Source organism: Artemia franciscana, chromosome 21 (genome assembly GCF_032884065.1).
Source record: "Artemia franciscana chromosome 21, ASM3288406v1, whole genome shotgun sequence".
NCBI lineage: Eukaryota > Metazoa > Arthropoda > Branchiopoda > Anostraca > Artemiidae > Artemia > Artemia franciscana.
The window spans coordinates 4,187,522-4,201,773 of record NC_088883.1 but is presented as its reverse complement, the minus strand read 5'-3'; the positions used below and the strand labels follow the sequence as shown (position 1 = coordinate 4,201,773).

Sequence of the window (14,252 nt, the reverse complement as noted above, 5' to 3'; positions counted from 1 at the left end):
AGAGCTAATAAACTGATTTCATGATCGATACAATTTTTTACAGCAACAAAGCAAAATTATTTAAAAATTTGTGATGATCCTAGATGGGTAGGATCATTCTTAAATGCACAAACATGCAGGCATTAAATGATTGTACTCGACCAAAGCTGCATATCCAACAATCAATCCAAAAATGGTCCGTAGAACTCCTACGGTCCTATAAGAGTACATTTGCAGAATATCCACTAGGTGAGTAGTGAGGGGATTTCAGGTTTAAAGTCGGCCCTAACCCTTCGAATCCCGGTCCGGACACTTTAAACTTCATCAAGACGCAGGTGTTACTAATTTGCTATTTGAATGCGCCTTTCACTATTCTAGCAGAAGGATAAAATAACATCCGTCGTCTATTGGCTTAGGCATTAATCAACATCTGCCCCCCTTTTACGTTAACTGTTAATGACCATGAATAGCACGATGCAACCTGGCTTGTAAGCAGACTTATAACATTTCCATAAGCAGGTATATTGGGATTAAACGTTGTAGCACGCTGTCAGATGCAGGATTAGTTTCCAGTGAGTGGCTAACGTAAAGCCTACAGTTCAATAATTGCGCAAAACGGGGGCCTTATTGCATTTAAGCCAAATACTTACTTTGTGAGGTAAAATGACGGCTTATACAATTCAGCTTTGAGGGTTGAAACCAGTAAAATAGTTATGTAAAAAAGCGTTTTATATTTAAAATAGATCCAGTGAGGTAGACAAGATTTTTTTTAAATGGTAAAAATAAATAGTTAAACAAGGAACATTTTAAGCATAGTATTGGATTATTGTGTAAAGCCCCTCCTGCCCATACGTACGGGCTATGCAGTCATTTTGAAGCCATGCTTTTTATTATGCAGGGCTTATTGAACTCGAATTCAAATAAGAGGTACAATGATGAAACTAGGATGATATTCTGAGATTATTCTGAGATACCTATTTTGTACTTTTTCTGTGGCTGCTCAATTTTGTGTGTATGGAAACATTTCCATGGGGTCGATTTACTTGAGGGGTATTCTTCCGGGGGGCGGTCCCAGATTTAAATTCGTCTTAGAAATTAGTAGCAAAATCGTCGCTAAGACAGGAGGTATATATATATATATATATATATATATATATATATATATATATATATATATATATATATATATATATATATATATATATATATATATATATATATATATATATATATATATATATATATATATATATATATATATATATATATATATATATATATATATATATATATATATATATATATATATATATATATATATATATATATATATATATATATATATATATATATATATATATATATATATATTATATATATATATATATATATATATATATATATATATATATATATATATATATATATATATATATATATATATATATATATATATATATATATATATATATATATATATATATATATATATATATATATATATATATATATATATATATATATATATATATATATATATATATATATATATATATATATATATATATATATATATATATATATATATATATATATGTATATATAAAACTAGAAATTTATTCTTGCTTCCTCTTTTTATTGAAGTTTTTTCCGGTACATTTAAACGCTCTCATATAAGACTTTTGTAGCTCAAAAACCGAATACGCGTGAAGAATGTTTTCATTTACAATACTATTGAAAGATTAAAAACCCAAAGTAAAGGTTTACAGTCTGCGATATTCGCTAATTCAAATTTTTCTGTTAAATATCCTACATCTGCCTCGCCCCCTTTATAAGATTCGGGAAGTGCATTTAATCCCTATTAAAGTTTAGATTCCACTCGTTATTCTACGGTTACACACCATTTGCTAATGTTTGTCCCCATAGTCCCGCATCTTTCAGGTATTTTTCTTGTTTGGGCCTTGTCGAGGTGGGTAGGGGCAATGGGATTTTTTTGAAGGCTAAATTCCATGCTTCTTAAATGTACACATATTTCCAAATATTTTAACCATATAGGTCTTTTTTATAAAAACTAATTTCCATAAATGATCAAATAAGATGTATTTTCTCACCATGAAAAACTTGAATTTTATTTATTTTCAAGGAAAACTTTAACCAATGTTACCATCCCGCAAAAACGACAAGGGCATGCGAAGACATGACCCCTTCTGCGGTCCCTTTGACTCTGATGCAAAGTAGTGAGAATATAACCCTTGGGCTTCCAAGCTCCATGGCAGTGAACCTGTGGGGGCTTCAAGACTAGTACCACCTGAGCAAGGTGAAGATAGAGTTGCCGCCTCTTTTGGGCCTCCCCAACCCCATGGCAATGGAGTTACGGGTCCTTCTAAGCCTAACATGCCAGGGAGAGATAAAAATCATAGTGTAAGTCAACTTATTGATATTTTTCGTATAATGTTTTTAATGTTTTTGTGGTGTTCCCCCACCACAATGCTCGAGTCCTTGAAGTTGAAAAGAATTTGGCTAAGGAGTATTTACAGAATGAACCCGACTACTATACTTCATCAAAATCATGGAGTTCGCAGTAGTCATTATCAAAAAACTAAAGCATTTTCCCGTTTCATATTTTACAAACAGATCTTATGACTCATTAGACCATACAAGTGTATTTTACTTGCAATCATTGTTCTTAGTCAATATGCATATACCGTTTCATTGCATTCAATGAGAGGTGATGAAGTTGCTAGAGCTCTTGAATCTATCTTTGAAAAAGATTCATATAGAAAAATCCAAGAGATCGGGGAAGTGAATTTATTAATCAACATGTAGAAAAGGTTATTCAAATATAAAATCAATTAAGCTTATTCAAAATACAAAATATAATACAAAAATGCTTATTCAAATATAATACAATACTGTATCCTAGTCGTAGTCCGATAAAGGCGGCAAAGACCGAACGACTGATAAGAACAAATCGGCTTTTAACCTCAAGATATTGTATATTGAAAAATACTGTGGCTTTTATTCAAGATTTAGATAAAATCATGTTGATTTATAATCAATGTCTTCATCGATCCTTGTCCAATCTTAGTCCTCTTGAAGTTAATCACAGTAACAGAACACTTCACATTTTTCTTATCTAATCTTAGTCCTCTTGAAGTTCATCACAGTAACAAAACACTTCACATTTTCCTTAAACAATTTTTCAATTAAAATGTTGTGAAAAAGAGGAAACGTAATGTTGCTGATAAAGTTCGAATCAATCGAACAAGTAATATTGATGAAAACGAAAATTACTCCTGGTCCACTGAACTTTTTAAATTTTCAAGTCTTAGACAATAAGCCTGTAACATATTTTCTGCATGATAGGAAAGATGAAGAGATTCTTGGCGGTTTCATCGAGTATAAAAAAAAATTAGAAACAATGAAATAAATCAAATAGAAAATAGATTAAACAGTCGAACTCTGATTTTGATTCTTGGATTGCCGCTGAAGACGTTCACAATGCCCAAAGATTTCTTTGTGATATAAATGTCCAATGTCTCTGACCCACTCTATGATGATTTGAATAAATCAAGCGAATTTTTGACAAAAATGTCCCCCACAATGAAATTCGAGAGAAGGTATGAAGTTGCTTCTGTTGATTGTATTTTTAATAATGCTTATGATTTCCTGAGAAAAGATCGTTCAGATCGAACACAAGTTAGACCACATGATTGGTCACTCGTTACCGAGGAATTGATAGAATCAATTAACTCGGCTGAATAACCCTTTGTCAAATTACCAGACAATGAATATAGTAGCATGACAGATTTGTGTTGTGCCATCAATCGAATCTCTGGTTTTCAAATGGTGCATTAAATTTAAATTATCCGATGGAACAGGGCGAGATCTATATTAGTTCCTCCGTTGAAGATGAGAAAGTTATTCTCAACAACAATCTGAGAGATGATCTTGGTCTTAAACATAATATAATCGATAGTAGAAGCACTGGTACCATTAGTGAGATCATGTCATTTTTGCAGGAAATCCACGGGCTTCTCATTGAACAATTGTATATTTATTTATACATCTTTTAAAAAGCACCAAACTTACAACAGTATATGACCAATAAAAATAAAAGGAATTTTTTTTAAAACAGTCCCAAAATCCTTACTTAAGCGAAGTTTAACCAGTACTCCCTAATCTTATAAAATAAAAGATATCATTGGTCAACTGCTCCCCATAAGTAAGATGTAGTTAGCGACAAAGACCACAATAAACTTTTCATAAAAAACATCAAAAACAAGAAGAAAGATAGGGAATTCTTTTCGTAAGACAGTGGAAATCTAATTTGAATGAATATTCAAATTAGTCCTGGTTGAACTTCGCTGACATAAGGATAATGGGGCTGTTTCAAAAAAAATTCATTTTAGTTTTATTGGTCGTATGCTGTTGTAAGTTTTTCTTCTTCTATATATTTATGTTTTGCCGAGGACGGGCCTTGAACGTAGGACCGAAATATTAATTCAAATTAGATTTTCACTACCTTACGAAAAGAATTCCGTATTGTTCCTCCTGTTTTTGATGGTTACCTCCCAATATTAAGATTGATATATAGCTACAACTTGCTCAGTCCAATTTTATTTTGCGAAAAGTACTTGGCACTGCACCTGATGTAACACTTTCACCAACTGTCAATTGTACAGAGGGTATGGATAAAAGATGAAAAGAACTTCATTAGCTTGTCATAAAAAAAAACTTGATAGAACAAAAGATATATCAAAACAGTTCTCTCTCTGAATTCTACTTTCTTACTAGTGTAAAATACACTGAAAATTCAGCACGAAAACAAAAAGTTTTGAGTTCTGTTGCTGTGATAATTGAGATATCAAGAGCAAGTGGAAATAATATAAAATTCTCTGTCCGCATACAATCACAAATCAACGACACATTGTTACGGATACACGTACTTACACCAATTCATCATTTATCAATGGCAAAAATCCTTAAAATTCCTTTGGCTTTTGTGGATAGTGCTAGTACCATAGGATCATGGACAAATTTTTCAAATAATTTGAAATGTTTTGACTTTCATCTCTTGTATGTAAATTAAATGGAATTCCATTCTACAACTCATCATTTGACAAATCCTACAGGACCCTGTAGGAATTGAAGATGTAATCCCTAAATCGAGATTCAAATCTATTGAACATTGATGTAACTGAAGAAATTTTAGCAAAAACTCATGGTATCATTGCATTGGATAGGTTTGGTACCTAAGATTGTCCGTATTGTCCGAAGAGGTATAGGATGTTTAGAGCGTACCTTTGCCGAACCATTGGACGAGAGTATAGCATTAATTTCGCTAATTTGAAACCTATTGGGAAATTACCCCTGATGGCAGTGTTCTGTCAAACTTAGCACCATTAACACAAATGAAATAAACAATGTGTTCAATTTAGATCCCTATATATCCGAATATATATCCTATTGGACACCTTTGGATTTCCTTGATCTTATTCGAAGCATTAACAATACCCTTTTCATTGCTAAGGATTTTTCCTAACCCTCTCGAGTTTTTATGTAATAAACATAATACACAGCATCATCTCTTAAAAAACAAAACCTTGTTACGTAACAAACACCTAAATATTGAAGAAAGTTAATAACACCAGCGTCTTGAAGAAGCTTAAAAGTATCCGGACCGGGGTCCAAAGGGATAGGGCTAACTTTAAACCTGAAACCCCTTCACTACTTAGGCGCATTTGAAAAGGACTTGACCTACTTATTGTAGGGGATTATAAACACAGAGGACGCTGTTTTCGGCTTAATAAATTGATTTTGATGACACTAAGAATTTATTCGAGGAATAAAACTTAATTTTTAGCTAGATAGAATTGTTCGTAAGTGCTTACACATTCATGCATTAAATAATTATTAAACAGTTCATGATAACAAACAGTAAGTAAGGAGCAACTCGACCCATGAGTAGCCGAAATTCGAGAAACCGGAATTGAGATAACAATAGATACATCAAAAGAATTGGTTTTTTAGTTTGGTTTCAAACATATCAAATTCATTGAGTTTAATGTTAACCATCAAAAGCATCGAACCTGAGAAAATTTGCATGATTTTCGAAAGCAGGGGACACACCCTTAAAAATTCAATGATCTTAATGAAAATCACATCATCAGGTTCAACAGATCAGAGAACCATGCTGTACAGGTTTCAAGCTTCTATCTACACAAATGTGGAATTTTTCGATTTTTGCTGGAAGAAAGATCCTGAATGCGAATTTATGTGTTTGTTAATGTTTTTTCCCCAAGGGTGATCATATCGATCCAATGGTCCTAGAAGATCTAGCAGAATCGTTCGAAAGCAAATCAAAAGTTCTAGTGCCCTTCTTAGGCGACCAAAAAGATTGGAGAGCAACTAGACCCCTCCCACGTACCTTTACTCCAAAGATATTCGATCAATTTTGAGATAGTCATTTTCAATAATTTGAGATAGTCAAAATTTAAATGAGGATAAATCTTTTTAATAGACACTGATAAATTTTCACAAAAAAACTATATATTTTGGTATTTCTATCAGTATTACTACTGATGACGGTCGCTGCAGATGTGACCGAAATATACAGTATTTTTTTGTGAAAATTTAACACTGTCTAATAAAAGGATTTATCCTCACTCGAACTTTTATTTATCGTCATGGAAAGGCAGTGAGGTCTTCGATATTATCTACGTCCAATAAATATGTCTCTGGATATGTAATGACGCCCACAGCCCCTGGGGAACGGATAGCCTGAGACACACTTGGAGCTTTCTTGCCGAGGCTTTTTTTTACGAGCGGTCCTTAGAGGTTATAGTACAGCATTGAGACGGACACATTGGCTGCTGAAAAAACAAAACCCTCGGTAAAACAATTTCGGCAGCAGCAATGCAAACGTCTATTATCACTACAGTAAACGAACGGCAAAAGATACGATCGTTTATTTTAATGCCTATGCCGCGATGGTGCCGCTATGGCACTAAATAGATGTGAAGACATACTCGGTGTTTGTTTATCACTAAGACTGCCGATGAGAGTGTGTTTGCAGAGGGTATATGATAAAGAAAAAACTACATTGGAAGTTATACAAGAATTTCTTTTCTTGGTACAATCGTAAAAAAAAGACTCGATAATTTGTTCAGAAAGTTCCCAGAAATTCAAGAAAGTTTGAAGTATCAAGGGTTTTGGACCCAAATTAGCCCCTGACATCGACCCTAAATAAATCAAAGCCCATTAATCATAAATGGAAAAATGTGTTTATCCAGTTTATGTGCCCCAAACTATACATGCTATTTTAACATTATTCTTCATTATTAAAAAAAAAAGACTTGAATTAATTTACATTAAGAAAGTTTCGACCTATTCGTTTTTAGAACAGCTTAAAGTTTAACTGCCCCCGTGGCTGTATGTGTAATAAATCCATACAAATATATCTTTCAATACGTGAATGGGGACATTTGTCGTTTTTCCAATTATTTTCAATGAAAACACAGAAATACATATGATCTATTAAATAGGTCTATTATATTAATATGATCTTCTTATGATTGATTATGACCTATCAGATCTATAATGATCAACTGATGTTGCGACGGTAGAATGTTTACCGCGGAGTATGTCAGCGCAGAAGAGGCTACGGCAAAAAATAACGTTCGGTAAATAACGCCAAGTGCATTTCGGCCCAAGTCATACAATTTACCCATTGTTTGCACCACTATAGAGAATTTATATATTCCTCTACAGAGGTTTACACATAGCATTTGCAATTGGGACATGTGGTTTTTTTAGGGAGAGGGGGGTTTTCCACGCAGAAAATGTTTCTAACACATACTACGTCCTAAAACTTGTGGGGAATTATATTAAAACAATTCAGCCATAATAGTCACCAACGCATAGTAAATCTTTACTTGAATTTAATCTCATCCTCCGAGAAAAATTGCTCTCACAGAAGGCTTAAAACAATAATTAAATGTTATATGTCAATTATCATATACTATATTATATACATGTTATATGTCAAGTAAACCTAGTTTTTTTTCGTTTTTTCTTATATCTGCTTCTGCTATACTTATACAATGGGTTCTTTGAAAGTTTGTAACTTAACATTATTTTTTAATTTATGAAACGCTGTTAGATAATTCAGTTAAATATTTAGATAATTCAGATAATTCAGTTAATTCAGTTAAATTTAAAATTTTTAATATAATTAGATAATCAGCTAATTGTTAGATAATTCAGTTAAATATCAAAAAAATATAAACAAAATCCAAAAAAAAATTGAGTCGCCCACCTTAATACTCCCCAAAAATGACAAGCTAGGCAGGGGGTTGCACATGATTTCACCAACTCAATTAAATATCCGACTCAATCCAGAGACATCAACTCCAAGGGAAATCGGAATAAAAAAAAGAAAAAAAAATATTTACTAGCTAGAAAATCTCTAACATAACTTTTGAACATACCAAACGAATGGCAGCTTCGTATGAACTCTGGGAGCGTGTTCCAGATCCTATTGCAAGCTGTCAGAGGGTTGAAGAATTCACATATTATCCTATTCAGTTACTTTTACGTTTTGCATAATACATTTCTGTCATTTTGGCAATATCATGTTAAAAATAAATATGTGGGAATGCGAATTATTAATTAGATATGATTATTATGTTAGTCATTATTAACCATCCCATGTTTCTTCCTTGCTCTACGTACCATAAAAATAGTTGTAATTTGTTACTTTCAAATAACTGCCAACTGTATTTCAAACGTCACACGGCTATGGTTAAAGCTACGTGTAACGAATGGGTAGCCACTTAAAACAAATCTGACAGCCCACAATCAAATTAACATCACTAATTTGAATTGCCTAGATTTATAAAATTAAAAAACAACCGCAAAACCGTTTTAAAGAAGTTTTTTTGGTCAGATTTCTGCAAACCAAGTAGGTTATAGGTAAAAATAATCAATAGTATTATTAAAACTATTTAATACAAATCAAAACACAAGAAAAAATGAAATCAACTACTATTAGTATTACTAACAACAACTCACTGGGGCATCAGGCCATCTGAGGCTAACGCTACTGCGCATGCTCCTATTCCAAACCAATCTATTCAAAGCTAGACACTTTAGCCAGTGGCACCAATTCAAGAAAATGTAAGAGAGGGCAGCGAATTTGATTTTTTTTCCAATTTTTAAAATGAAGACTCAAATAAGGTATTGGTACTTACGTATTATACCGACCACATCCAAGAAGTAAAGCAAGGTTAACCCTAATAAAATATACTAAAACATGATAAATATATGATAATTTAGTAACAAAATTATGGAAACTACAACGGAGAATTATGGAAAGCAGGCCGCCCAGAACGCATTATATTAAATACCGAAATAACCCTACATATCAAACATTTAAATAAAACATACCTGCATAATAGTTTGACTCACTGAAGCTAATCTGACAATCTCCGAGTGCACGAGACACCGGTTTCAAACAGATCAAGAACAGCAGTGAGGTCAGTATAATACTTAAGTACCACGGTATTTTTCAAAATATAGTAGGGAGAGTGGACTTTGATTTTTTTAGATTTTTCAATGAAAACACACAAATAAGATAGTTTTCAAAATCTATGGGGGGGGAGATCTCTTCTCGATTGGCGTCAGTATACTTGACCGATCTCATTAAGTTCCGATTTCCTTTAGTATTTTTCTGGTGACTTGTTTACGCCCAATCGAAGCCAACCTATTTTTCGTTTGGTCCTACATAGCTGACCAAAAAAGAACTCTTTGGAAATATATTTAAACCGTAAAGCGCGGCATGGCCATCTTCACCTTTCTTTCATTATAGCCCTAGAAAGTGGGATCGAACCAATTTTTGATATAGCTTATTTTTGGGTTCACTTAATGCGCGTCACACATACCAGAGGCGACGCTATAACGTTGACTATAGTAAAGGCCATAAGGCTTCAATGTTTTTTGTTTTGTTTTTTTCAGAGGCACGATATTTTTACCATCCTTGGCCCGTCATTGAAGCCCCCTGGCCCATCCATGGCTCGTGCCCCCCATTTTTTATATTCTGTGACAGCTTTATTGTGGCCTTTACTTTTCTTTGAAAAGTTCTTTTTGGGAGAATCTTTTTTAAATTAAAATGGTTAAAGCATCCAGTGTAACGAACGGCAATCCACTTAAAACGAATCTGTCAGCCCACATTCAAATCAGTATCACAAATCGGAATTGCATATGTGCATAAAAAGCAACAAATTATCACTTTCACTGAGTTTCTTACCGCAATACCGTTTTAACAAGGTCTTTTGAGACTCAAATTAAGATTTTTGACAACAACAAATTTTATTTTACATATAGGTAAAAAAAAAGTTTATTATATGTAAAAAAAAAATATATAGCAGTCAATAGATGACAATTAGGATTACAAGGTAGAAAAAGGTTTACAGGAAACAAAAATGCAAGATCAATAGTAGTACTACAATAATTTCTTACAAATCAAAATTCCAAAAAAAAAAAACATAAAGAGATGAAAAGCTAAACTTGCGATGACAGGCGACAAGGACGAAAGAAATAGAAAATCAATTATAAATATAACCCAATTGAATAGATGAAACGAAATATAGAGTTTTTAATTATTTTGAGAAAAAGATAGAAAAAAGAGCTTTAATTAAATAAAGCAGTGGAACAAAAACAATATGAAAACGACAAAATTTTAAACAATAAAAAAATTAGAAAATCTCGACTCCGCGTCCAGGAGCCTTTGTCAACGGAAAAAAAAATCGAAAGAAAAAAAACCTTTTCTTTTAAATTAAATCAAATAAAGACAACCCACACACGAGAGAATAAATAACAACAACAAAAATAAAACTAATAAATACAACTTACATTTTAAACACTTCCAGAACTTCAAATCAAAATACTCAGATTTTTTTAATATTCAAAATTTTGTTGTTATTTTTTCATCTTTTGTTTTCTTTTACAGCTTTATTCAAATTAAACCTGTTTTTCTCTCTTATTTTTTGTAAATCCTTGTCGATCCTTTTCATAGTATAAATATCCAGTAGCTTCCAACATAGCTCGGATTTAAATTGAAATTAAATAAAAGATACAAGTTTTTTCTAACTGCAAGTAAGGAGCGACATTGAAACTTAAAGCGAACAGAAATTATTCCGTATATGAAAGGGGTTGTCCCCTCCTCAACGCCACGCTCTTTACGCTAAAGTTTGACTCTTTGTCACAACTCTACTTTTCAAAAAAATTATAAAATTTTAGCGTTAAGAGCGAGGTGTGGAGGAGGGGACAACCCCTTTCATATACGGAAGAATTCTGTCCGTTTTAATTTTTTTTTTTTTTTGCTAAATGACTTTCTCATAGTTTTGATCAGACGATCTTTATTAAAAAAAGGGGGCGGGGGACGAGGCCTAGTTGCCCTCCAATTTCCGGTTACTTAAAGATACAACTAGATTTTTTTTACGAGCGTTTTTGTTAGTAATAAACATATGTATCTTACGAATTAACTTACGCAACAAACTTCTATATTTGTGTATTTTTATTACGTATATGAGGGGGTTCGCCCCCTCGTCTTTACCTCGCTCTTTACACTAAAGCTTTTACACTAAAATATAAGAATATAGAAGTTGGTTACGTCAGTTAATTCTTAAAGTTACGTATATTTTTTTACTAATAAAAATGTTCTTTAAAAATTAAAAGTTCTAGTTGCCGTTTTAAGTAACCAAAAAATTGGAGGGCGACTAGGCCTCCTCCCCCACTCTTTATTTCTCAATATCGTCTGATCAAAACTAAGAGAAAGCCATCTAGCCAAAAAAATAATTAATATTCAAATTTCATTTAATAATTTATGTACGGAGAGCCAAAAACAGACATGCATTAATTCAAAAACGTACAGAAATTACATAAAAAAACTAGTTTTTTTTAAACTGAAAGTAAGGAGCGACATTAAAACTTAAAACGAACAGAAATTACTCCGTGTATGAAAGGGGCTGTTCCCTTCTCAACGCCCCGCTCTTTACGCTAAAGTTTTTTACTGTTTAATAAAGTAGAAGTGAGAGGAAGAGTCCAACTTAAGCGTAAAGAGTGGGGCGTTGAGAAGGGAACAGCCCCTTTCATACACGGAGTAATTTCTGTTCGTTTTAAGTTTTAATGTCGCTCCTTACTTTCAGTTTTAAAAAAAAACTAGTTTTTTTTTATTTAATCTAAGAAAGTGCGGTACCTAAGGGAGGAGAAACCCAAGTTTTACTTCACCTCCTCCCCTCCTCACAGAAATATTAAAAAGATACTTTTAAATATGCACTTTCTTGTTTTTTAATGACTTTAAATAAACTAAAAAATAACGTTTCCAGTGGTTACCCCCCATCCCAGAAATTGTTTCGTGTCTGAAAAAAAGATCCTGGGTAGGTTTTTCCTAAACAGTGCCCAAAAAACTACACAAAAAATTAAGAAATACAAATTGGGCACACTGAAATGACAACCAAAATTGTCTAAGTTTTATCTTTTAAAATTCATTTCCAGTCAAATACATGTGAAAATTAAATGCTAAAAAAAAAATCAAATGTTAACCAATTAATTAAACAGATAGTTTTGAGTAAGGAAAGAACTCCTATCAAAAGAGGGACTATATCTACCAGCGTCAAGGGGCCACGAAGCTGAAAAACCTATCAAAGAATATGGAACTGTGTTTAAGACTAAACTAGTCCTTGAAACCATCTTAAACAGCTTCTAACTAGCATTCTGGACCTGTAATCACTCACAAACCGTCAGCCGATCAACCTTCCTGGAGCAACAACCTAGTCCGTATCCAAAGGGGGGGGGGTCAAACTCCCCCCCAAAAAAAAACGTTTGTACGACTCGTAAAAATGTAACAAAAAAGAATATAAACAAATTTTTGATGTGGTTTAAAAAGAGTTTTGTACCCCCCCCCCCTCAAAAAAAGATCCTGGATACAACACTGCCAAAACCCATCAACTTCTCACATGGGCATATTTTATGGAAGGTCCTTAAGACTTAGAAAAGGGTTCATTTGATTGCAAATCGAATGTTCTAGTGTTGTCGGGCAAACAGCCCTCCTTCCGTGCTCTGTTGTGTTAATCAGCCCCCCCCCCCTCGAAGCCCCCAAGCTTTCCATGCCTTAACAAAACATCCTGGGTAGGTCTTTCCTAAACAGTGCCTAAACGATTCCACAAAAAAATTAAGTAATACAAACATGGGCAGAATAAAATTATATCCAACGGCCCACTCGTCTAAGTGTTATTAATTAGATCAATTCCCAGTCAAACATATACGACGTTTTTCAAAAAAGCCATATGACACCTGGCATGACGATATATACGACATCTAAAATTGGCTTTATAAAATATTCTCCTTGACAGGATCCCTATAGAAGTATTCTAACTAGTACCCTGACTACACTCCAGAATTGCTCTTTTTCGCGCCACATGGCACTTTCTTCTCACACTGTCATAACAGGTTTATGAATAGCAGACAGGAAGAGCTATTTTTCCGCAAAATGGAATCGTCACACTAAAATCGTCCAGTAAGCTGCTACCACTTGAACAAAAATGTAGATAAAAGGAGAAAAGCAATAAATAAAAAGAGCGCAGAGAAGAAATAGATGGGAATAAGAAAGAAAAAATATAGCAGCATTGCCATGCAAAAATGCCGTTATCTCTGACTTTAAGACAGGAAACGGTTCATGCTCGATCTAAAATTTTTGATAAGGTGATTCCAAAAGTAGAACTATTTCATTTGAATATGATGCAATTTTGAGTTTTCACGCTCATTTTTGAAATACACGGCAATTACTTTTTCTGATTATAAATTACGATGAGGTCGGATCCAAATTACAGTTACCACACCTATTTCCAAGTGAGAATTCCTGCGTTTGGAATAAGTTCACTTTAAATCCTTTAACGAGGATCCATTGGAGGGTAAGTCTAATGCCAGCAGCCGCGGTAACTCCAGCTCAAATTAAACTTCCTTAAAAAAACACATTTGTTATTATTATAACTATGCAGTGTGGTCAAGAGCGTATCCACGATTTTTTGTTCGGCGGAAGGGGCAGTTTTATCAGGGGGAATTTCCGATTCAAAAATGTGTTTATATGCATCTTGTTACGTCTTTCAAGTCTTACAAAAATTCTGGAGTTTTAAGTCCTAACCCCCCCCCCCCTGGTATCGCCTTGAGTTGGTTAAAACTTTATTAGTCTACCAGTGCAATCGTGATTTCCT

The 14,252-nt window shown here is 33.3% G+C and overlaps 1 protein-coding gene across 12 annotated transcripts in view; it reads right to left on the bottom strand.

Annotated features, from left to right (window-relative positions):
- LOC136040589 (coronin-2B-like) overlaps positions 1-14,252 on the bottom strand; it is a 125,835-nt gene that overhangs the window by 78,145 nt on the left and 33,438 nt on the right. The gene's annotated exons all lie outside the window — the stretch shown is intronic.